The sequence below is a fragment of the Equus przewalskii genome, chromosome 4, assembly GCF_037783145.1.
Source record: "Equus przewalskii isolate Varuska chromosome 4, EquPr2, whole genome shotgun sequence".
Classification (NCBI taxonomy): domain Eukaryota; kingdom Metazoa; phylum Chordata; class Mammalia; order Perissodactyla; family Equidae; genus Equus; species Equus przewalskii.
Genome location: NC_091834.1, coordinates 68,074,251 through 68,100,540, shown reverse-complemented (window position 1 = coordinate 68,100,540; position 26,290 = coordinate 68,074,251). Strand labels below are relative to the sequence as shown.

General features: G+C 37.3%; 1 pseudogene; it reads left to right on the top strand.

Annotated features, from left to right (window-relative positions):
* Positions 1-23,586: 23,586 nt before the first annotated feature.
* On the top strand, positions 23,587-25,769 carry LOC103566122 (nucleolar complex protein 2 homolog pseudogene; annotated as a pseudogene).
* The last annotated feature ends 521 nt before the right edge of the window (positions 25,770-26,290 follow it).

The following is a 26,290-nucleotide window of genomic DNA, read 5'->3' as shown; positions in this document are numbered from 1 at the left end:
ATATGATTGACAAGGTTTTTGGTTGCCAATGTTGATTTGAGCTTTGAGAATACCCAGTTATCAAAATGAAGGCTTTTTAATAGAGGGAAATAGGAGAGCAAGATAGTCACAACATAAATATTCCTGGCAGTTCAGGCACTTATTTTCTTTTATTACAGCCAACAGCAACATTTTAGTCAAATAAAAAATACTTTATCACTTTTCTTGGTTGAACTAATTTTGACTTCTTTTTTTTAAAAAACGAAGGTGATTATAAGTGTTAATCTCCCTGATGAATTCAAAGGTAATTTGCTACTGAGAATTATCAGTCACAAGTGATAATTTAACTCCATTGCATCTGATGACATTGAGTCCACTGGTGCTTCACTAATAATATTTTAACCAAAGCTGGAAGAATGACCTAAACTAATTACATAGGAAGAACAGTTTAAAAGAGAAAGATATTAGGTTGTAGGAAGGAAACACATGACGTTACAATGTAGTAACAGTTAAAGAATTATAAACTGGGACTATTTTGATGAAATCCAAAAACAAAAGTCTTCTACAAAGTTTTTCAAGCCCAATGATGACGTATAGATGAACAAACTGACATTAGAATGTTATTGTCTATGTTCAATCACTTTTTACATTTAGGTGGAAGTTTGGTAGGAAGAGCAAACGTTGGAATCACTGGGTCAAATTTTGTACCAGCTGCACTTTTTATGTTATGGTAACTTTGAGCAAGCAACTTGCCCATGTTACTCCAATGGTCAGATTCTTCATCTGCAAATAGGGGATAATAATGCCTACCTCATTATATGAAGATTTCAATCCAACATGTTTCAGAAGTGCTTTTTATACTAGGATTTAAGTTATCATTATTTGAATTATTACTATTATTGTTATTAGAGTTGTCAATTTTATACTTTATTCAACAATGCAACACAGGTGTCCAGATATTGTTGTTACTCCAAAAAAATTGTTAAAAACTATTCTATTTCTCACAAATTTTAAAGTGACATCAGAATTCTTATTTTAAGTGTAGACAGTTGAAATGATGACATGATTTAAGTATTGACACAAATAGAACATAGATACCACAGTAAATTGATACCATTGTCGTTCATTAAAAAAGGCACAAACAAGCGATTAATAGTAGGATGTTTTGTACCATTAATTTTGAACTTTTATTCCCATTCCAATTCTGCAACACTAATTCATCCTAAGGTAATATGATTCTATACTTGAAGGTCTTCTATTGAACAACTTATCATACTTCGCCACAGATATTTATTTAAAACATTTAAGTTCCTATAGCCATAAGGCTCTACATATCTTTTAAATTGAGTTTTCATTACAATTATTATTAGTACTTTATTTAAAGCAGCAGAATACATTATAAATTCCAATAAATACTATTTTTATAGAGGAAAATTCATTTGAAAAAAATTTAATGTCATGATTATCGATGACTTTCTTGAAGCAATTGTAGAAACATTCCTTTATTTATCATTCTGGAGATTTTGACACATCAGACCAAGCACTAAGGTGAGTGTTGACACAGCCATATGCTTTTTTTTAAGGATTATTTTTAAAGGGGAGATGGAAAAGAGAAACCTGCAGGGTAGACAACTTAGCAAGCTGACCAATTTTATAACAGACTACAAATAAAATTTAAGAATATGATATCTGTTTCCTTAAATCTATTAATATTTTCATATCCCATTTGGTAAAACTTTGAGGACTGCCAAGGGTACAAATTAGAAAACCATTTTCCTAACACTCTGTTGCTCTCTCAAAACGTGAAACCTTTCGTGCTCTTTACTGATTCTGAATAGCCGATCATCTTTTCAGTCTGTTTTTATCAATGAAGGAAATGTCTCAGCTTAATTGAAACAGAACAGCATGGTTCAAGAGAGGTCAAGTGGACCTAAATAAGTCCAACCTTAGTAGAACCCACTCAGATCATCCAGGGAGGGAACATCTGTGTGTTTGCAAGCCCTGGCCATTCTCTCCAATTCTCTCTAACTCAGAGGTTTTTAAGTCTCTGAAGTACAAGGATCGAAAAAGTCACCATTTCATTAACAGGAAATAGTATTTACAGAACAATCTGCCATACAGGTGACTCGGCAACAAGCTCTAGGGACCTTGGAGTTTTAAATCAATGGCCTTAAGCCCAAAGAACAGCCTGAGGCAGAGAAATCTGACAACACTGTTGTGGGGGCCTCTGTGATAATTCTATAATATGATAAAGGCAAGATTTAATTTAGAGTCACATACCCATTAGAAAATATTTTTAGTTCTGTTGTTTCCTTGTTTGTTTCTTGTGTAGCTCAAGCAGAGACATTTTGAGCTGGAGTTCGGTCCCCCTTGCAGAGAAAGCAGGGATGAGGGGTAGAGCTCCTTTGTAATTTAAAATGTCTCCCAAGCTCTGTCTTCTGAAAGACATTTATCACACTAATAAAAGGACTGTTTACTCTTTTCTGGCTCTTTATTTATATTCATAAATTTGGGGATGAAATAGAAGGAAACAAGTGATCACCTGGACGAACACTCATTTAAAGAAAGAGAAAACAGTAAATCTGTGACGGTAAATGCCATTTTCAAGATCACACAGCTCACGGCAAAACGGAGTTTAGAACTTGACGTCTCAGTTCACTGCTTTTTTCCCTTTGTCTTAACGTTAAAGTAGTAGTTCTCAAAGTGTGGTCTCCAGACCAGTAGCAGCAAAATTAACCGGGAACTTGTTAGAAATGCAAATTTTCTGGCCCCACCTCAGGCTTGCTGGATCCAAAACTCTGGGTCTGGGACCCAGCGGCCTGTCTTCTAACAAGCCTTCCAAGTGATTTTAATATAATATAACATTTGAGAACCACTGCTTAGAGAACAGGAATTAAGACTTTAAAAGAATTTCTAACAGTGATGTCTCACACGGCCTTGGTTTTGGTATGATGAGGCAACATCTATGTCCTGCCTCTGGAAGGCCACTGGGCACCATCTTGTCACAAAATAGAGGTTGTAAAATGTAGTGTTAAAAGTTTGACCCATAAATATTAGTGTCTAATTCCACTTCTCATTCATTTCAATTTCTATATTGTTTTGGTAAAAAACATTGCCGACTGAATTTTAACAATGCTTCTTATGTTTATTAAAGGTGTACATGAAGAAGAAATGTTGGGAGCAAACAACAGGCAGAAGGCAAGGAAGACTCCACCTCAACTCTTTACGCATAAATATAACATGTTCTCTTTTATATGTGATAGAACCAGAGATCGCCTCCACCACCAGTCCTCCAGGAAGGGACGATCTTATTCTCACAAGTAAGAAATATTTCAAAAAGCTGTTTGAAAGGGAAAATCTGATAATGTATATTTTTCAAATAGGTCAAATTTACACTTTTGAAAAGTTAAATGTACATTTGAAAAAGAAGACAGTTATAATAATTGTTCAAAAGAAAGGAGGTGAGATATTGAAGTTCTACAAAGGGATCTTGATGTTAGAATTAAATTTTTGTTTTTTAGAACATGTGATGTACAGCAAGTTCGATTATGGAGGGGCTGACGTCCTGATCAATGTACAAGGGATATCTGTGCACTCGTGAGAGAACAGAACAAAATATTTTAAGGTATGGACAATTATTTATGTAAAGTGCCCTAATCTGCTACTCTGCTACTATAACTATAATCATATGTATAATCAAATAGAAAATTTACATTCTTGTTTTCAAAGGCTTATTTAATTTATTGAATTATTCCTGTCACTCAAAACATTTTGTTATATCATCATTTCATACAATAAGCAGAAAATTAGTATGCAAGACAGACTATAAGTACATTAAAAAATGATATTCTTTAAAACATTCACGTGACATTTGAATGTTTCCTTTATAGCCAAAAATTTTAATAATGAAACATGTTGTAATTGAATGAGTAAATTACTTAAAAATGACTTTAAAAATTATCATTTTTTTCCCAAAAGAATGAATATATCCATATACCTTTCTCATTCTTATTTTTACTACTCAATAAATTTCAGGACACATAAAGAAAAAATGAATACGGGCTCTTTAGACATCTTTCCCATATGTTTCCAATATACAATTTGGAAGGCAAAAGAGTGGTTGGTAGCTAAATTGCTGAATATATTTCCTTGCAGTAAAAAGAAAAGTGCCTTTGTAGAAATGCTGTGGAATTCTCCTATTAAACATGGTGGAATAATTTCTTACCATCTGTAGCATTCATTTAAAAAAATGTAAACAGTGGTATATTTGCCATCTGTCTGTGAGACATTTTATGATACTTTTGAATCTGTCATTCAATGATATCACCAATTTTACCATCTAAGGATGATGCTTGAAACTATGATCTATGACATTTCTGGTAGCCAGACACGCGTGCTGTGGAAGTGAAGCAGCAGAGGGCTAGAAGGATGGCCAGTAACAGCCATAATTGTTCTGTTAACACCAATAAAACAGTACAGAAGAGCTATTTAAAAGCATTTAACATCTTGCTGAAGGTGAAGAGAAGCATTTCTGCGGAATGAGTGCTGCGTATCCTCTTACTCCAGGTAGCCATTAACAAGTACATTAGCATCCCAGCCATTGCCACATCCTTGGAAACATGTTGAAAAATGATACTGCCCACAGAAAGTCTCACCAGGTTTTGTACCCAGCCTAATGTTCCAAGATAATTAGTGAGATTCTCTACATAAATGAGGAAGCAAAATATGGACTAATTAAAAGTTTACTAACAAAACCAAAGTACATAGCTATAGACATTTATCTTCAAGAAAACGCCAGTGGACCCCTTAGGATTTCCTGTCCTGAGGTGACTAAACACTCAGATATTCATAGATTAAGTTTCCAAGGATAAGTTAATAGTTCTCATGGAATTTAGAGACCTAAATTATGGTTATGAGGCTTGGAATATTTAGACAAGAGCAAAACAAAATCACTCACTTGTGATAGCACATTATTTAAAAAGAAAAAATACATATTTTAAGACATTTTTCCTCCCAATTAGAAAAATCTAAATAATTCTTGGGTAATGCTTCACCACTTACTATTTTTGGCCCGACACAGGGTAGTGAGGCAAACACAGAAGAAGTTCAGTAGAACTGAGAACAGAACAGAGAGGAGAGAAGGTCCCATCCTCAGTGAAGCTCACTGAAGGGTAAATAAAGCTGCAGCCTATACTGACTGATCTTCAAGTTAATGTCTAAAAAGGTATCTTTTTCATTCCATGTTCACACATTAGTCAACTTTATAAAATTTCCTGTTAAAAATGCACTTTACAAATTCATATCATATATGCCTGGACTCAAGGATTGAGATTTCCTAAAGCATCTATTATTTCATGATGGTTGTATATCGATATAATACAGAATGACTTTGAAATGAAAGTCATTATTATTAGAAATTGGATTCAAGAATGGTCTATATACAAACACAGAGAAGGAAAAAATTATTGATTTAGAAAAACACGTATTAAGACTACATCTGGGGGCCAGCCCAGTGGCACAGCACTTAAGTTCACATGTCCCACTTTGGTGGCCCAGGGTTTGCCAGTTTGGATCTTGGGTGCAGACCTACGCCCTGCTTGTCAAACCATGCTGTGGCAGGCGCCTGTATATAAAGTAGAGGAAGATGGGCACGGATGTTAGCTCAGGGCCACTCTTCCTCAGCAAAAGGAGGAGGATTGACAGCAGATGTTAGCTCAGGGCTCATCTTCCTCGTAAAAAAAAAAAAGACTAAATCTGTAATTAAAATAAATTGTTTATGTCATATTGAGGTTGTGTATTATTTGTATTAATAGAAATAGATATTTAAATTGTCATCTATATCTCCTCTTATGGACATGGGCTTTGTAGTAGTTTCTAATGTTTCTAGTATGTTTTCCAGCAAGCTATCACTAATGTAAATTCACCATCCCAGAGAAGAATGTGGGTGGGAAAATTTAGCTCCCATAATGTACTGACAAATTTATTTAAATATAGTTTATTTGGGAGAAGACACATGGGAAGTTTTCAGTCAATATCATTTTATTCCTAAAATATGAAGAAAAACATGATACAATATTTGTAGCATGAAGGACTACAGTAAAAATAGACTGGCATAAGGTAAATATACCAAAGTCAATAATTTCCCCATATGAAAGAAAACCTGGAAAATACAAGAAAAAATGTGAAGCCATTCACAATGACAACAAAACGTATAAAACGACTAGTAATAAGAGCAAAAAGGAAAGACGAAAACTTTACCAAGAAACAAAAAAGCTGAGTAAAAGGAGAGACACATCATAGATTTGAGTAAGAGAGAAAATATCTTGTGTTAAGCCCGCTTTAAAGTCTCTTTGGGAAAAACAAGAAAGATGATTCTAAAACGAACTGGAAGGATTGAATAAGATGAAGCATGAAAGGAATTTATTTGGTCTATCAGCTATTTAACCATACAATAATTAAAACACGGTGGTATTGGCATAAGACCTGAGAAATGGACAGGATAAAATAAGTTGCCCCAATTTGATATTAATATAAATATAATGACAGTATTTAAATAAAGGAAAATATTCAACTGATATTGGGAAAATTGTGCCCTATTTAGAAAAAGATAATTAATTAAAATCTTCACCAGAAAGCACATAAAATAAATCTCTGATGGATGTATTAAAGAGCTAAATATGAAAGATGAAACCATAAAAGCCCTAGAAGAAAGCTATAGATAAACAGTTAAGTTACCATGGAGATACAAGTTTCTAAATATGCCAAAGAAATTATTCGATAATGTTAAAAATGTTTTAAATTATGGTACATTAAAAATATATCATAAAAGCTAAATGAAAAACTAGTAAGCATATTTGCAATAAGTATGACAAAGTATGACTTTGCTTAATATAAACAGTTTTTCAAAAATAATTGGGAAAGCACTGTAAGAAATAGTGTCAGTTAATATGAAGAGATAATTCACAGGGAAAAATGTGAAATAAGAAAAATGGGCAATTTTATTGGTAATTAAGGAAATGGAGATTAAAACAATGAGAGAGGGATTTCTTTTCTTGTCACATTATAAAAGTCTAAGAATTTTACATGCTGCAATCTAGTAATTTCACTTGCAGCAATCTTCTTTTAAAAAAATAAGCTGAGGTTCCAAAAACCATAGATAAAAATTCAAGACTGTTAAGACATTCAAGACTAGAAGAATGAATTTAAAACTCATAGCAAAAACACAAAAAAGAATGCATCCATTAAAAATTGTCATTTTGGTTCTTCTTCCTCTTTCCTTCCATTCCAGAACAATTTGGATTCAAAGTCATTAGGAAGGGCAGAGAGAAGTAGACATTTTAATATCTATACACAGCACTGAAAACCTCAAGTTTATTACAATATCTTCAATTCTAATCCAATACCACATAGTTTATTCTACTTTTTTCCCTTTCCAAATTTCTCAATCCCTATTCAGGGAGAAGCTAGTTTTCACTATCCTTCACAGACATACTTTTTGTGTTTAAAACATGTCCCATAGGGAGAATTGCAGATGCCCTGCGTGGGATATTGCAACCAAATAGGGTAGGGAGGGCATCTATGTTTGGCGTCAGAACCTGGGCAGGATATGGAGGACTTCTCCACAAGGGATCGCCTGAGGAGGGTGTTAGAGCTAGAGCAGGGTGAGGAACACATCCGTGCATTGTGTGTGTGTGTGTGTGTGTGTGGGAGGAGGGTCATGTGTGAGTCATCAAAGCCCAAGTGAAGTGAGAAGGGAACACACACAGAGGGATGGCCTGGCATGGGTATGGGTAGTCAGAGCCCAAGAAGAGTAAGAAGGATGTTCACAAAGGAGGAGCACGCTGGCACAGAGTGCTGGAGCCTGAGCATGGCAAGCAAGGCATCCACACGGGGGAAGTAGACAGGACACAACAGAAAGTATGTCTGTGAAGGATAGTGAAAGCTGGTTTCTCCCTGAAGAAGAAGGAGTTGACAAATTTGGAGAGGGGAAAAAGTAGATTAAACTATGTGATAATGGATTAGAATTGAAGGTATTTGATATGAACTTATGGTTTTCAATATACAGATATAGACAAATATAGAAATAAGTGTGCGTGTGTGTGTGTGTGTGTTTGGAGGAGAGAAAGAAAGAAAGAGGGATGGTTACACTGCATTTATTTGTAAGAACATTCTTGGTAGTAGGCAGTACATAAAGAAATTAAGAGGTGATGGTATCAGGTCAACCACTTACTTTTAAAAAATACATAAAAATATTTTAAAATTTAAAAAAAATTTAATTTGCATAACTTTGAGATTGTTTCAAAAATTTTAAAGTGTACTTTCAAATATCTTTAGTAGCATAGGTAAAATATTATATACATATCAATACATTCATATATGTATACGCGGGAAAACTAGAAGTTAACCTGTCGGAAGTGGTTTTCCAGGTACATGATCAGAGCTTCAGTTCTCTATAAACTTAGAGCAATGATAAATGTTAACCAGCAATGTCACATGCATAATTAATAAAACAGTTAGTTTATGAGGATGCTTCATATTTCCCCTCAGCTGAGTTGTAATTATGAGCTATTACCCTACTGACCAAGCATTAATGAGAGCTACAGTGTGAGATCTTCACAGTTTGGGTTGATGAATTTACCCAAGACTAAGGATGAGTTGTTGCTTTTGTTGTTTTGGTACACCAAGAAGTTAACGAGCGACATAGTAGAGAATAGGTCAAGAGCACAAATTAGGGGTCCACTTAGAACTAGTTTGACGTCCTAACTCCTTTACTTAGCAGCCATGTGACAAGTTTGAAAAGGCAAGTTAATCTCTCAGAGGGGGTTGATAAAACCTGTATCATAGGCTTGTGGGTGAAGCCTATTAACTCTTGTAGTGGATGTGTCTATCATACAATAAGCACCCAATAAAATGTAGTTATAAATTATTATGATCTCTATCAGTCAGGGAAGGCTAATTGCTGTAGCCACAACTCCAACATTTCAGAGGTTTAACAAGAAAGCATACCTATTTCTCACTAATTTTACAATGTATTGGAAGTCAGAGGGGAGGCTTTGCTCTGTTTGGTTCTTCAGGAACCTAGACTCTACTCATTGTGTACATTTGTCATTTTCTAAGGTCTTGGATTCTTTGCATCTAGCTATCACACAAAAGAAAAAAAGAACACTTGGAAAGTGGCACTCTTAATGCTGGCAAGTGTTAACACACATTATTTCAGCCCACGGTCCATTGATAAGAACTAATCACACAGTTCCACACAGTTGCAAGAGGTCTGGGAAATGCGTCTCTTGGTAAATCTAGGATGAAGAGGAAGAATGGATATCAATGAGCATTCGTGGTCTTTGTTACAATCTGCCTTTTTGGTCTCCAAATCTCTCTTAACTCCTTCGCAGAGAGAGCACATCTAACTCCCTAAAATACACAACTCCAAATCCCACGAAGTCAGCACAAGACATCAAAGGCCAGGGTTCTCCACAGTCTCATGTTGCCGCACATCTTGTTTCAGCTTTGGTTGCAAACTGTCAAGGATGTTTGTACAGCAAACCAGTTGGGAGGACAGAGAGAGTGTCTCCCTCCAGGGCAGAGGGCAGAAGAAAATACAGGTAAATTATTTTTTACAAAATTTTGGCTAGCATTTATTTTTAGGTAGCCTTTGAACTATTGACAGTTTTCTATCTCTTGAGCTAAATAAAGCAATTAGGTGTTAGTTTTATAAATATTATTTTGCCCTATACCTACATATTTATTTGCTTTTATGTAAGCATGTTACCTGATCTTTTAAACATAAAAAATAAAAAATACAGGGAAAATACATATATATTTCTCCATAAAAGCCTATCAAGATACTGCACTATATACATTAGTTAAATGGAAAAACCTACATGTTCTTATCAATAAATGCAGAAAAATCTGTTAATAATATTCAAACTTCATTCATGATAAGATAAAATCTCTTTGCGAACTAGGATTAAAAAAGGTCATTCATAAAACTATTAAGGTTATTGATCAAAAATCTCCAGCAGGGCCAGCCCCAGTGGCCTAGTAGTTAAGTTCAGCATGCTCCGCCTTGGAGGCCAGGGTTCAGGTCCTGGGCGTGGACCTACACCACTTGTCAGCGGCCATGCTATGTCGGTGGCTCACATGCAAAAAGAGGAAGATTGGCAACAGATGTTAACTCAGGGCAAATCTTCCTCAGTAAAAAAAAAATAAACAAACAAAAAACCTCTAGAAAACATTATACTTTAATAGTGAAATGTTGGAAACCTTTCTTTTAAAACCAAGAATTGAATGAGATAAAGATATTGCCAATCACCTCTCATATAAATAACCTACTGAATGATCTAGTTAAGGAAATAAAATTAATAGATAAAAGATGAATTTAAGGAAATTATCTGCACTTTTTTATACTAGCAAAACAGAAGTATAATTTTACAAGGGATTTACTTTACAATAATAGATTAAAATAAAAAATATGTGCCTAGGGTTAAATTTAACAAACAATGTATGTGAATTCATGGAGAAAATAATCAAATTTTAATGAAAGATATTAAAGAGATACAAATAAATTGAGAGACAAACTATTAAGTTGAACTGTATGAAACTGCTCTTTTGACGGGTCAAAAATGGTCAAATATCAGCAATTTCAGGCTGTTCAACTTAACATATCCATGGAGAAGATACACTGTTATAAATTTGACATTTCTCCCAATATTAGTTTATATATTAATTTCTGTTCCAATCAAAATCCAACATAAGGTAATTCTAAAGTCTATGAAGTCTCAAGAAAAGACTTTTCTTAATAAGAACTCAAAAGGACATTACCTTTATCCTACCAGAAATCATTACAAAATTACAATAATAACTAAAGAGTAGCATTGGTATGTGGATAGACAAACAGCCAAGGGGACAGTAGTGAATCCAAAAGCAGACTCCCAAGTTTTGCCAGTGTTGATACAAATGGGAATTGTTTCTGAAGATCAACTGGGGGAAGAATGGATTGCTTAGTGAACAATGATCGCACAACTGGGTATTGATTTTGCAAAAGACGGGTTTGGATCTCACTTCACACCGCACGCAAAAATCAAGTCCAGATAAAAATATGAAAATGTTACGAACAGAACTTTAAAGCTTTTAGAAGTAAAAATAGAAGATGTCATGACATTAAGGTAGGAAAGAACTTACTCAACAAGATATAAAAAGGGCAACTCATAAGAATAAGATTTATACATTTAAAGCTTCCGATTCCTCAAAGGCACCATTTTAGAAGTGTAATTAAAAACCATAGATTTTCAACACATAAAAGTGGCAAGGAGTCTGTATACAGAATAAATCAATTACTCTTACAAATGAAGGAAAGAAATTCAAACAAATTAAAAATTGGTCAAAAACCAAAGCCAGGCATTTTAGATGAGACAGGCACATAAGACACATAAAAAGATGAAAATATACTCAACTTTATTTGACTATGGGAATTATAAATCAAAACAATATTGAATTAGCATTCCACAGTAATCAGATTGACAAAACTTGAAACACTGCCTATTTCGGGATTGTTTCTGGATGTGGTGCAATGGGAACTATCACACAGAGCTGGCAGGAATGTAAATTGGGAAAGCACTTTGTAGATAAATTTAAATTCAATCAGTGAAGTTGATGATGTGAGGCTTATGGCTCAGCAAGTTCACTCCTAGGCATATACCCATGAGATATTCCTGCCCAGATGCCCCAGGAGTCATATAAAAGAGTGTTCAGGGATCGGCCCCTTGGCTGAGTGGTTGAAGTTCCTCACTCTCCACTTTGGCAGCCCAGGTTCAGGATTTTGGATCCTGGGTGTGGACCTACTCTACTCATCAGCCACGCTGTGGAAGCATCCACATACAAAGTAGAGAAAGACTGGCACAGATGTTAGCTCAGGGCTAATCTTCCTCAGGCAAAAAGAGGAAGATTAGCAATGGATGTTAGCTCAGGGTGAATCTTCTTCATAACAAAAATAAAAGAATGTTCACAGCAGCATTATTTATAATGTCTGAAACACTAGGAACCATCCAAATGTCCATCACCAATAATATTTTTCACATAAAGTTGAAAAATATGTAAAACTAAGTAATAGACTATATTTTAAGGATACACAGATGTGAAGCAATTCTTTAAAAACTAATTGTATGGGGCCAGCCTCATGGTCAAATGGTTAGGTTTGGGCACCCCGCTTCCGTGGCCCTGGGGTTCACTGGTTTGGATCCTGGGCGCAGACCTACACACCACTCATCAGACCACGCTGTGGCAGCATTCTACATAGAAGAACTAGAATGACCTACGACTAGGGTATACAACTATGTACTGGAGTTTTAGGGAGAAAAAAAAAAACAGGAAGATTGGCAACAGTTATTATCTCAGGACCAATCTTCCTCACCAAAAAACCAAACCAAACCAAACAAAAACAAACAAGAAAAACCAATTGTATACTAAATACAAAAGTGGAGATCATCATTATCACAGAGAGAGGGAGCAAGGGGCCGGGGTCAGAGAAGAATACACAGAGAGTTTCCCTAGTATTGATAATTCTATTACCTGGATTATATTATCTATACCTAATAAAGGCGTTAAAACATTCCCTTGTGTGAATGAAATGTTTCACAATAAATTCCAAGAGAGAGAATGAATTACTGCCCAGAAGCCCAAAATGGGTTAAGAGACAACAGTCTCAGATCACTTTAAATCAATTCAACTTTCTTGAATCTGATAAATGCAGCCCTCTTCAAGCATGATTTAAAATCCAGGCCAGCCCTGTCCCTGACATGGCACACAGAAACACTAATATATCTTCTGCTCTACAACTGTTAAACTTGTAAGACTCTTAAAATATAATCTTAAAGTAACTCTGTTCCCTTTGTCTCTTTAAAATTAACTCAGCGGGTGATATAATATCTGAGATTTGCTTCAATAAATCCAGAGGTGGCAGTATAGATGAAAGACGCTGGTCATGAGGGGATGGCCATCCTGATTGGTGATAGGTACATGGGAGTTCATTGTACCATGATCTCTACTTTTGTATATGCTTGAAATTTTCCATAATAAAAACTTTAAAAAATTAATTTGGTGGTCAAAATTTTTACTTGCATGTTCATGAAAACTGTCAGTCCACTGACTTTTCTGATTACTCATAGATAATAATCATATGGTCTCATTAAGTCAGGAAATACTGTTTCAATTTAGAAGTTATAATTATAAGACCCATATAATGATAAAACTCTTATATTATAAAATTAAATCTTCCCCTCCTTTGTTACAACATTCTGCAGGCAAGAGGCCAGCAAATAGGGTAGGATGGTATTGCAGTTTATTTTGCTTTTCTTATTCATTTGTCCATTTGCCAAAAGAGGATTCTGATCTCCCGCGGGTTTGAGTTTAGAGGGAAAGAGAGTAAGAGAAAACAGGAAAACTTTTACCTGACTGGTGCTGGGTTTAGATGGCTTTGCAGTAGCTAGGCATGGTTCATGTTTGAGGTCTACCCTTCTAGGGCCCTGTTTGTGGGTTTTTCAGAGGTCTTGCTAGGAATGTCTATTGCACTGCCCATAAAGCAGACAGACGCATTTTCCTCTCACTTCCGCTCCTTTCATCTTGTTTTCTGCTGGTCCACTCTACTCTACAGGGACCTCTTCAGATTAAAGTGCTACCAGGTCAACCCTCATCCCCTTGTAGCCTACCACTCACGGAAGACACTCATGTATCTTTTGCTTCAATAAACTCTGCAAGTGAAGGCACCTCTTGTTCAGCCTCTCTACCAGCTGATGGCTTGATCACATATAACTCATGTATTTTTCAGGTGGAAGCCAGACAGAAATCCACCATTCAACGTTGTAGGTCACGTTATTAAACTTTCTCAACAGTTTGGTGAGGGTGTCGTCACCAGGCTTGAACAATTTCCACCTGTATTCTACAGACCTCAGAGTATAGCTGTCTCCAAAGAAAGTCTCTTTATAAACACCCTTCTTAATCTCCATAACAAGAATGATGACTGACGGTTGCAAAACCCAGTTTTTATTATTGATTTTGAAAATTTCCATCTTGGGATGACTCCACACTGATATCTGCTCTTTTTCAATTGACTGTTCTGTTAAAAATTATCCCAGGGGGCTGAAGAGGCATGTTGAAGCAATCTCTGTGCTGAGTTGGTCTTTGAAAGATGATACTGAATGGAAATATAACCCAAAGAATTAAGATTAGTAAATATCATAATTAAGAAAAAATAAGCCTTTTGGAAATTAAAGCTAAATGGTAAAGAGTTATGTTGATTTGTAGAGTTGCTAGAATAGATTAGCAAACATATTTTTATTAATATTTAGCCAATAAAATAATGAAGATGAGGAGCCAAAGTCATTTATTACTAACAAATACAGATGTGTTCATATATATTGATCTAAATGTAGATCATTGCCAATAAAAGTAGTTGTGTTTATCATGAGATTAGTAAGGCATTTAGCAATTTCTTTGGCATCCTCAATTTTCAGATTAGACTTAACATATGGGCTGAAAGACAGTGGTATGAGATATTTAGTTGAATATTACTATGAAAAAATGTTAATTATTAGTTATGTCAGTACAGAAGGAAGTCATCCATGGAATACTTTAATACTCTCTCCTACTCAATATTTTAATTGACGATTTAGGTAAAAATACTTCTAATGTGCAAATAACACACTAATATATTTTTATTTTTATGTAACGTATAATGCTTCATAACTAAATTGTCAACTAAACTTCATTTTCAATCATTTGTGGTTTTGTCCTTGACCTTTGAAACTTACAAGTTAAAATAGCAAATTACCTTAAACAGTAGTTGTTGACTGATTAGTTTCACATACATTATCATTTGACTACTTTATATTGGTAGACAGCCATTATTTCTTAAACTTGCTGGAAATCAAATTTTAGTTTAATAATACAATAACAAGTCTGAATGTCTGGTGGTATAGCCATCAAGGTGAATAAAAATGAGACCTTGAAAACGAATCAAGGTATTTTAATGAAATGAGTTCCTCCTGGAATTGGGGGCACACGGTACATAGGAATGCCGTGTGACAGAGGTTCTGAACAGGACAAGCCAATAGGAATAGATGGTACTTCTCCCTTCTCATCACTAAGGAGTTTTTTCCAAATGTGCCGTTACTCTTGTAAGTTCAAGACCATATGAGATATAGACCACGAAAGCAAGGTAATTTATCTTTATTGCTCTGCTGTGAGCAAGACTAAGCACCGCCTCCGACTCTTTTCCAATTATAAATTCAGACAAATCTTAGGCAATTTTGAAAACTGAAATAAAAGAACTCTACACTGAGCATATTTTTAGGTGGGGGAAAAAAGCCCACCCTCATTTCCTCTTATCTAATCAACATTGTTCCATAAGCCCATCTATAGCTTTTGATTTTATAGCGTTTAAGAGAATAGATAGGAATAGACAGGAAAAAGAAGCAAGAGGAAGAGAAATGTAATAGAAAAATAATTTTAAAAGGTAGAAGTGGTAACGAAAGAAAAAGCATAGGAAGGAAAACATGAAAAGAAAAATGTTCAATTTATTGATAAAAATCTCTAGAAGTACCCAGGGGAAAAGAAACAAAACAGAAATGTGTCTTTGCTCTCCTTTTCTCTTCACGTGGCTCTCAATTCATACACCTGAGACATTGCTTCTAGAAGAACAATATCACAAAACACTCATATGCCAGATTACCCAAAGACTTATGTTGTTCCTTTAAAGAGTGGTAATTGTGCTTTTTAAGGCAGCAGACTGTAAATTCAAGCATGTTCTAATCTAAAATGCAGTGTCCAAAACACCTCACAGTGCAGACTTTTTGAAAATGGAAGCTTATTATACAGTGAGATCACAGTCCAATTAACATTGAAAAGTGATATCATTTTAATCAACATTTTCCATCTGTCTATCAAAGGAATGTGGCTCTGTGTGTGTGTGTGTGTGTGTGTGTGTATGGTTGGCATCATCTCACTGCATTGCCTAAATAGCAATGCTAAAATCATACACATTTCAAAAGTACGCTTAGCTCAAGAATAAAAAGTCATTAATCTAAATAGTTCTTATTTATGTCAGAATGTTGGAATTTCTCTGGAGATCATAGTGATGTGACTATGACGTATAGCTAAAACTCTGGGGAAAAGGAGAGAATTAGATAATTAGATAAAAGCCAATACACCCTAATGCATAGGAACATCGTGTAATGCTGTAATCAGGATCAGGGCTGGGAAGAGGGGGTCAACAGGAGGAGTCACGGGGCAAAACAAGTTCTAAATATATTTATAGGCTGACCAAAATAAAATCTTTTTGTTTTAAATTCTGTTTGATAATAAAGTATATTACAGAAATTTTATCGCTGTCTAGGTAAAGCAAATAACAGTAAGAACCTTTGCTGGATAGACAAAGGAGGTTATTTTGAATGTCTGTTCCTGTGGATTCTGAAAGTTGAAGAAATCCACCCCCACGTGTGTAGAACAATAGACAAGAGCGGAGTATCAAAGTAAGACGCTATGAGAAAAATTAATATAATGACTGAGAGATTCATGTATTTATACCATCAAACTGTTCTGCAATCTACATCTATGCTGGGATTAGAGTATAGGGTCTAATTCGCAAGGTTAAATTAAGTGAAATAACTGTAGTAATGCCCTCCAGATAGACCAAATGGCTTGGCAGGCAGTAAGAGCGTGAATAAATGGGCTTTAAATTTCTCAGTCCTTAAATTCCGTGGAATAAAAGAAAAGGGAGACAGTAAGAGCCTGGGTAAGATCATTAAAATTCATTTCTGCACTTAATATGGTGATGAACTTGGGGGAAAATAAATCTATGAATCTATATTCTTTAAGTCGATCTATAATTGAATGCAACCTGTTCAATAACTTTTAGGTTTCTGGCTTTCAAACTTTCAGACTTTCTTGACCACAAACCAAAATAATATATTTGGCAGAATACAGTCCATACACTCTTGCACACGTAATACTGCAAAAAACTTTGATGAAGTAATTCTCAGTGTGATAAAGAGTGTGATTCTGCTTTTGACGTCTGACTGCTGACAGCTTTCATGCCCCATCATTCTCCCTTTATCTCTCACTTTATATCTGGGCAGACTAATAAGAAAGCTCCCTCCTTTGGAGCTGGGAAAGGTGTGGGATTTCAAACCACTCAGGGCCCCTGGAAATCTTTTCCACATCTCCACACTCTGACCACCATAAAAACCCCGAGCCACTCTCCTTTTGTACCTCTCTCAAGTTATTTTTCAAGCTGCTTGGGAGCTGCTCTGGTCTCCTCAGAAAGCCTATTATGTGGTTAGCATTTTTTTTTTTTTACTTTCTTGGTGCCTGTGTGGCATCATCCATCAGTCTTCACATGTGAACCAAATTCTGCAGCCATTCCACCACTTCAGGGTGACCACAGCACTTATCTAACTATGTGTGATGAATTTTCACATTTTCTATTCCATTCCATGCCATTTCACTTAAAATAATACTGATCATAACCTTCTACACTGATTTTACAACCCATTAATTATAGATTTTCAGTTGAAAATTCTAGTTAAAGATAAGGAAAGCAGAAAATTCTGACTCTAAAGGGTTTTTAGGTCTTTCGATCTTTAACATATTATATACTTGGGTAGTAAAAATAATAAGACCTGGCATTCCAAGCATATTCCAAGGATAACATATCTAAGCACAGCAAGACTCCAGCTCTGCCTACCTCACTTTTATGACTCAAGCCATACTATACATATCACGAAGGTGACATAGAGCAGAGCTTCTCAGAGTTCACACTATACCAATCACCTGACGAGCTTATGAAAATGCAGGTTTTCCAACAGCAGGTCTTAGGTAGGGCCAAAACTTCTGCATGTCTAACAACTGTCCAGCTGTATCAATATTGCTGGTCCATGGAGTGCACTTTGAGAGGCACAGACAGAGAGTAGCTATAGAAATCTTCCTCAGACTGTGCCTTGTCCCTGTGGCTATGCCTCCTGAATGTCCCAGCGCTGAGTAGCTCTTTCCAAGCCCTCATTTCTGAAATGTAGACCTTTTTCCCCCTAAATACTTCAGTGTGTAGTTCCTAAAAGTCATGAAATTCTCTTACATAACCACAGTTCAATGATCCAATTCAGAAAGTTAACATTAAAACGGCCCTATTACATTTCTTATTCAAATCTCAATGATCCCACTGATGTTCTTTATAGCAAAAGAAACAAATTTCTGGTCCAGGATCCAAGCCAGGACCACATGTTGCATTTAGCTGTCATTCTTCACTAGTCTTCTTTAATCGGGTACAGTTCATTAGTCTTTCTTTTTCTATCATATCCTTGACATTTTTGAAGAGTGCACTCCCTTTATTGACAGAATAAATTTAAATTTGTCCGATGTATTCTCATAACTCAATTCAAATTATACATTTTAGGCAGGAACACCAGAGAAGAGATGTTGTAATTGTGGTGAATCATTCATCAGGAGGCATATGACACCTGTTTATCCCATTACTGGTAAAGTTAACTTTGATCACCTGGTGAAGGGTACCTGACAGGTTCTACACTGTGGAGACTATTTTTGCATTTGTAATTAGTAAGCATCTTGTGGGGAGGTATTGAGGATATCCTGTTTCTTATAAAACTCTCATCCTCCTGATTTAGTAACTATTGACAACTCTTGTCTAAACAATTATTATTATGGTGATTGCCAAATGGTAATTTTCTAATTTCATATTTCCTTCTGCCTAGGTTGATATTTTACTGTAAGTAGTATTTCAAGATGGCAATATAAGAAATTTGAAAATTGTCTGGAATTCCTCACTTTCTCTCATCAATTATCATGGTATCTAATCATGTAGTAACTTTTTGAGAAATGTATAGCACACAAAGAAGGTAAAGCATCACCGTTGGTATGAAATCAATATCATATGGAAAAATTTAAATGCCTTTTGTGAAGTCACAGGGCAAAAGTATTTAACAACAGCAACAACAATAAGAAAAACAAACAAACTCAAAAGCCCCAGGATAAGTATGGAGTGATTTCACACCATCAGCCACCTGAGAAAATGTGACACTTGGTTGAAGCAGCAGCTAGAGGCTTAGAATCTACAAAATGGGGTCACAATCCGGGGTTCAATAGTCTGAATCCTTTTATCCAGTTATATCCTGCACACACAGTAGTCATCCTTGTCTGCAGAAGGAGGGTCATTAGATCTGCCCAGAGCAATAGTTTCCTTCGTAACACTAAAGTAAGTGAGAATTGGTTTTACCAAATGTGTGTAATTATTTGTGAAATGTTCAAACCTTCATATCACTGCCTCTGGAGTTTTTCAAAGAATAAAAATCATATCCAGCTCCTTTTGGATGAGAAAGAATCATCACTGGATTTAACTTGAAAGTATGACAATCTGCCTAATACATACCCCAAAACAGCCATTGCCAATGGGAATATCATTTAAAAGTTACCAGAATGGATATTCTCTCTTCATCATTACTGTCATATGTTTTATTGATTTGAAAAGCATCATCGGTCTTTCCTCCAGCAGCCCATGTAAAATAGCCACAGAGCTATAACATCTGCTTGGCAGTATTAGCATAACACATACGAAAATTGAATTATCAGAGGCATTTCAGTCTACAGTTGCATTGTTTTTCTTGTTAATGTCCTATAGCTAATGTAATATTTCATCTCTAAAAAGCAAAGCTCAGGTTATCTGATTAAGTTTGGCACCAAGAAGAATAATGACCTGCATTATCTGAGGATGTGAGTGATACATTTGTGCATAGACAGAAACCACTACTGAGTATGTATTTATTAAACAATGCAGCACTAGATAAGAAACTCTATTTTTATGTATGTAGAAAGATTTTAAAGATCGGGAATGTCAATTTATGAATAATGACACCAAATCCCCACTAGCCAAAGGGCCAGAAATGAATATTTTGATGTACATTGGCTATATTTCAGGAGAAATCTATGTGAAGATATACATGATATTTCAATGTTAAAACTCAAACAGATCCACATAAACATCCTTAGAAACAGATTGCCCCCTTGTGTGAAAGGTAAGCAAGTCTACAACAACCACTGAGGACATTAGCTTCTATGTAGTAATTCATTCATGGTGATGACACAGACTTAGCAAGAAAAGGTAGAACAACCCTTTCTATTTTCTGTTCAAGAAGGTAAAGGGTTTTACAGTGTATTTAGAAGTATTTCCTTCAAAATATTTTAAAAATTAAAAGAGAATTTACTGCTCAAAGAATAAACACCTAGAAGCTGGAAACAATCAATTTGTCCAAAAAAGAGAGTGATTAAGTATATCATTTTTTTAAAAAGAATGAAAAGAATTACAGCAAGATATCAAAAGAGATGGTTTATGAATCTTTCTTCTGTGTCTCTCATTCCATTTTAACTTTTCTATATTCAGTTTCTGTAATCACCTGACTAGAAATAGTATCCATAACTCTTACTTTTGATAATTTGGACAGTTGACTTATTAAAAATGAGATGTAGCACAGTGGACAAAACAAACTCAGTCTACCTTAACTTCCAGAAAACCCTCTAGTGAAGAAAGATGGCATACTGTCCCATAGAGTTGCAGCAGATTGCTTTGCTAAAATGATAAAATATAAAATAATTGTGAGCAGGTACAACATTTTAAGATCCACATAGCATTTATGTATTAAGCATTCATGAAAAGTATATCTGATCATATGCCATTAACTATGAAAACTATATTAAAAATACATGTGGTTATGTTGCATTTACTATGAAAACTGTACTGGGAATTGAAGTAAGACTAAGGTGTATGTAATTCTGACTTTTTACATCTCCTTAGACTAACTACTGCCAACAGAAAAGTAATGCAAATTGGCCAAAAAGCCTTCATTGTTCAATCATTAAGAAATAGGAAAACAAGCAAGAAACGAATAAATTAACAAATAGATAATAAAACCAGAGACAGAAAGAGCTCTGGCCAATCAGAGTTCAGGAAGGAGAAACAAGATGGGTAATTGCTTTGCTTTGCGTTCAGAATAGTTATTTTAAATTAATGAGTCAGTGTCTGGTATTTGTGACACAGGGAAGTAAGATTTAGCCATAGTTGAAAACACTTTTCGAATAAGCAATAGGCAAAGAGAAAATGGATAAACATTTTATTTGCAGCAAGTATAAAAGATAAGGTATATGCAAATAATTCCTAAAATTTGATAAGAAGAATCTAAGACCTGAATGGTAAGTGGGCAGAGGATGTGAAGATAGGATTCACAAACTGGCTAACAAGGAAGGTAGCACATATTTCTTCATCAAGTACCACCAGGCAGGGATTTGCATGAGGGTGGATTCAAAACATGCATTTCTCTTCTCATATTTCTGTCATCCTGATCTCAATCGAATTCATTCTAAAAGAAAGTCCTTGTGGATTAAATTAATTTTAAAAAGTGTTGTATCTAATAATCAAAGGAATAATAATCAAAGCATCAGCTAATGCATTAGTTAATGTTCACAAGTGTGTGTTGTGGTGGGTTCTCCTTAAAGACTTGGAGGCACTGTGGGTGCCTCCCTGTGGGTGTTTTGTTAAAGTGACTGTCAAAACACATTAAGATTTTCAAAAATCCACATATGTTTTCGCCTTTATCTCATGTCTAGAATTCTTAACCTGGTATTCTCATGTGTAGGATTCTATTCCAATTCAGAAAACATGAATACGTAAATCATGATAACATTGCCTGTAACAAAAATACTTTGAAAATTACCCAAAAGTTAACAACAGTGGAGTAAATTCTACTACTGTCACATGATTAAATATTAATTTCATGTTTAAAATTATGTTTACAATAAATAGTTCTGCAATTTTGGATGAGTAGGGATGTGCGTGTGTCTCAGTGAATCATGTTGCTAAAAGGAAAGAAAATTGTAGAGTAAGAAAAAAATCAATGTGTTTCAAAAGAGAGAGAAAAAAGAAAAATATATTAGTATATTAGAATGAAATATATCAAAGGATTTACAGTCATTTTCTTTGGATAGATGACTAGGGATTTTTATTTTTCTATTTTGCCTCTGTTTTCTAAGATTTATAAAATCATAATAATGTTGGAAATAATGTAAAGTAATTTTTTTTTTTCTGAAAGAACGTGGGCCACCTAGTATTTGTTGTTACAGAACAGAATCACCATTAATATCTCAGAGACTTCCAGGATTACAGGAATAAAATAGTAAAAAATAAGACAAACAAAAAACATGTTTTTCCAATGGATTTTTCCCTTCAAAGTGTTTACATATATTGGACTCATTTATCACCAGATAATAATTTTGTTGATTTTATAAGACTGTATCAGGACCATTTTATAGATGAGGGCTTTATGGAGAATAGAATAAAATATGTGCACAATGTTTTACAGCAGAATCCAAAGAGGAATTCTGTTTTCTTGCCTTTGTTCTCTTTTCTTAGTTCAATCAAGATTTCTGATGACATTAGAAATGATAAATTAGTTAATATCTGTATTTAAATCAGGTGCAGATTCATGATTTAATGAGAAACAAGCATTTCTGGATAACTCTTGGTTTATTCTGAACTCCTTTTTTTGTCTATAAACCCATCCTTTTCCATTCTGTTTTCTAGCCTATATATTCAAATTTTATACCACAAATCTTTGCAAGTAGTCCAACTGGGGTACATTTCTGATATCAAAAATCTCTCTGCATTTTGAAATGTCTCATTGATCACTAAAATCAGCCATAACTAAAATTTTTATAGGGTCAATAGCCAAGAAATCACTCCAGGTTTTGTTAAAAAAAAATTTCTCTTCCTCACTCTCTCTCTATCTCTTTTTCTGTCTGTCTCTGCCTGTCTCATTCGGTAAGTTAGAATTAAGAGGTATCTGTTATTCTTGGCTGATTTTAACCTATTATAACACAGGGAAAAATGCTTCCAACTCAAGACAGCATTCCAAGATAGTTGCAACCCTCTGGTAGCTATTATTATTGCATAGAATATTCCAGACACGTGATGCCACAACCCAACTGACCATCTATGTGGCTACTATCAGGTAGTGATTTGCATGAGTGTGGATTCTAAACATGTTCTTCTCATATTTCTGTCATCCTCGTCTCAATCGAGCTCCTTCTCAAAGAAAGTTCCTCTGGATTAAATTAATTTTCAAAACTATTGTATCTAATTCTGTCCAATCAAATTTGAAGTAACATGAAGAGGCTCATTATTTATAAAGTTTACAGATGCCCAGTTTCCAATGACAAAGGGTATACAACTGCATTTCAAAACAAAAGAAGGGGACTGCAACTGATTTGTAATATAACCAAAATTATCTTGGAACTGATAGCCTCTATCTAAGAACTTGATTCTTAAAAACTTACACAGCTTCTGTTTCTGAGCCAGATTCGTACCCTGCCTTCTCCAGGTTACAACCTTGTGTAACTGTGCACTGGAGTCTGTATTTCATGATGTTCTCAAAGGAAGAGGGAAGGCAACTTCAGCCATCTTAACGCCCCTCATCCCTTCTTCAACATTTGGAGTGGACAGAAGCACCGGAAGTCCTGGCGGTGCCATGGGGCCGCAGGAGGGGCCGGGTGGAGCTGATGGTAGAGGAGTTCCTGGCTTCAGGCTTTGATTCTGCTGAGTCAGAATCGAGCCAGAAGGAGCCCCAGTGGTTGCGACAACTAGGAGCCACATGGAGCCTAGATGGGCCAGAAGGGAGCCCCATGTCTGATCAATGTCAAGGCCATGCCTCTGAGCACAAGGACCAGCTCCCTCAGCTAAAGGACAGAGACCTGGAGTTCTACAATTTTCTGCAGGAAAATGACCAGAGCCTGCTGAACTCTAGTGACAAGGACGGCCCTAAGGACGAAGAGAAGCAGTTCCCCTCTCCGCCAGACATGCTGAAAGAACGAGTGAGGACAGGGTCCCCAGAGTGAAGAAGAGGGATTCAGCCCCAGTGACCCTCACCATGGTCAAGAGACTGAAGTAAGTGGCAAAGCAGCGCCTTACTCCAGAGTGGTTTCACGAAGCTGTGCAGGTGTTCCCAGCAGCTGGGGCCACCACCTAACAAGACCAGGAAGTGGCTGAAGCCAGAAAACTTTCATGTCTTGGACAGGGCTGTGTTGAACGCTCTGATCACCTTCTGCTCCCAGGCCCCTTTGGCTGCTACCAGAAGCTGCTGTTTGGAAAGGTCCCAAAAGACAGCAGTAGGTGCTGCAGCTGTCCAGCAGCCTGCCAAGGGGGCGGTGGGGCGTGGGGCGTAAGAGGGGAGGCCTCTATCTGGACATCAAGTCTTACCTTCTTACCTGAGCTCAGTCATGCAACTGGTGGCCTGCATGGCAGAGGTGACAGTAGCAGCAGCTGTCCTCCATCAAGTCAGCAGTGTGGTGCTCTGCTACCTGACCTTTCTGACACAGCGCCACATGCTTCCCAATAGGACGGTGGTCCCATGGAGCACAAGTGAGGAGAGGCCACGAGTCCTGGCTTTCCTGGTCCTCATAAGAGTCTGCGGCACAAGACGGACATCTTTCTGAGCCCTGTCCTAAAGCAAATGTACATCACGTACCTGAGGAACTGCAAGGTCACCTCCCCCAGTGCCCTGCCGCTCCTCAGCTTCATGCAGCACACCCTGACCACATTGTTCACCCTTCACCGGTGGCACCTACCAGCATGCCTTCCTCTCCATCCAGCAGCTGCCATCCACTTCTGCAACTCCATGACCACGTGCGAGAAGGAGACATGACAGTCAAGTTGAACTGGCAGTCGGTGTACTCTCTCTACCTGTGGTGCCACACCCTCAGCATCGTCTGTCCCAGCAAGCCCTCCAGCCCCCGATTTACCCCCTCTCCCAAGGCATCATTAGCTGCATTAAGCTGGTCCCGACTGCCAGCTTCTGCCCGCTGCCCATGCACTGCATGCGGGCCCCAAGGCTGCTCTCAGAGAGCAGTAGCCCCGTCATCAAGGCACTGCCCTTCATCCTCGAGGTTTTCCAGCAGGTAGGCTTCAACACGAGGCCGGGGCCCATGAGCTCCACACCCATATGCTTCACCCAGATCGTGAAGCTGTCTAAGGTCAACCTGCAGGAGAGGGCATCCTGGGGTGGCCTGGTGGAGCAGCTGTACAAACTCACCCTGAATCCCTGCACAGCCAGGCCCATGGCATCACTTTCCCAGAGCTGGCACTGCCCACCAACCTGCAGCAGAGTGGGCAGCTATTGTAGGCAGGTGCACCAGCTGCTGGAGAAGGTGCAGGAGAATACAGGGTACATCCGTTGCCACCGCCAGAGGGTCTCCTTTGGTGTGTCTGACCAGCACGCAGTGGATGCCTGGAAGAAACAGACCAGGGAGGAGATCCCACTCACCAGGTACTAGTTTCTTCCAGTGGCGGAAACTGAGGGACCAAGAGATCCAGCTAGGATCAGTGGCAAAGAGCAGCTGGAAGACTTGAACTTTCCACAGATAAAATGGCAGAAAGTGGAAGACAGGAAGGATGAGGACTGAGTGGAATTCAAGGACCTTTAGACTTGGACAGTGCTGAGCAGGACTGTATTATGGAGTTCACAAACAGACGGATGCCTGCCTGTCCCCTGCATCCCCACTCCCCACTCCCCCCTTGGAGAGCTCAGCAGGGCATGGAGGAGGAGGAGGAGGAGGAGGAAGTAGTCAGCAACTCAGAGGATGGAAGCCTAGATACAGAGGCAGGGCTGAACCCTGGGATGCTGTGGCAACTGGCTCAGAGGCTGAAGGATGAGCTACAGGATTTACAGCTCTCTGAAGAGGAGTGAGGGCTGCCTGCCTGGGGGCCTGTGAGGGCTGCCATACAGTGTTCCCACCTCCCGGGCAGCTGGCATGCAGCTTCCTGACCCCCTTGAGCCCATAGGCCCTGAGGTCAGCACCCTTGCAGTGGGAGAAGGGCAGTAGATGGTGAATGTGGCTTTGTTTTCACAACATAAAAGACAAGAAAGTACCAAGAGCTGTGCCAATCCCTGGAGCCGTGGCCTTGGGCATGGAAACCAGCACCCTGGAGCCTGTCTACCACTGCACCTCACAGCGGTGGGTGAGATACATCAACCCAGTGAGGGAAGCTGACCCGGAGAGGGGCTCTGCCCTGTCCCCTCGCCTGATGTCAGGATGCTGAAAACCTCGCAGAGAGCAGTCCCACTTCCAGAGGGAGCCTGTGGGCACAGCCAAGACCCGTGTAGCATGACATGTCTCCTCCTGGCCTCTTCCACCTCCTTTGTCTTCGGTTTGTCTCAAGCTGCCCAGGATGCCGAGCCCCAGTGCAGGGCCTAGGTTCCCATCCCCA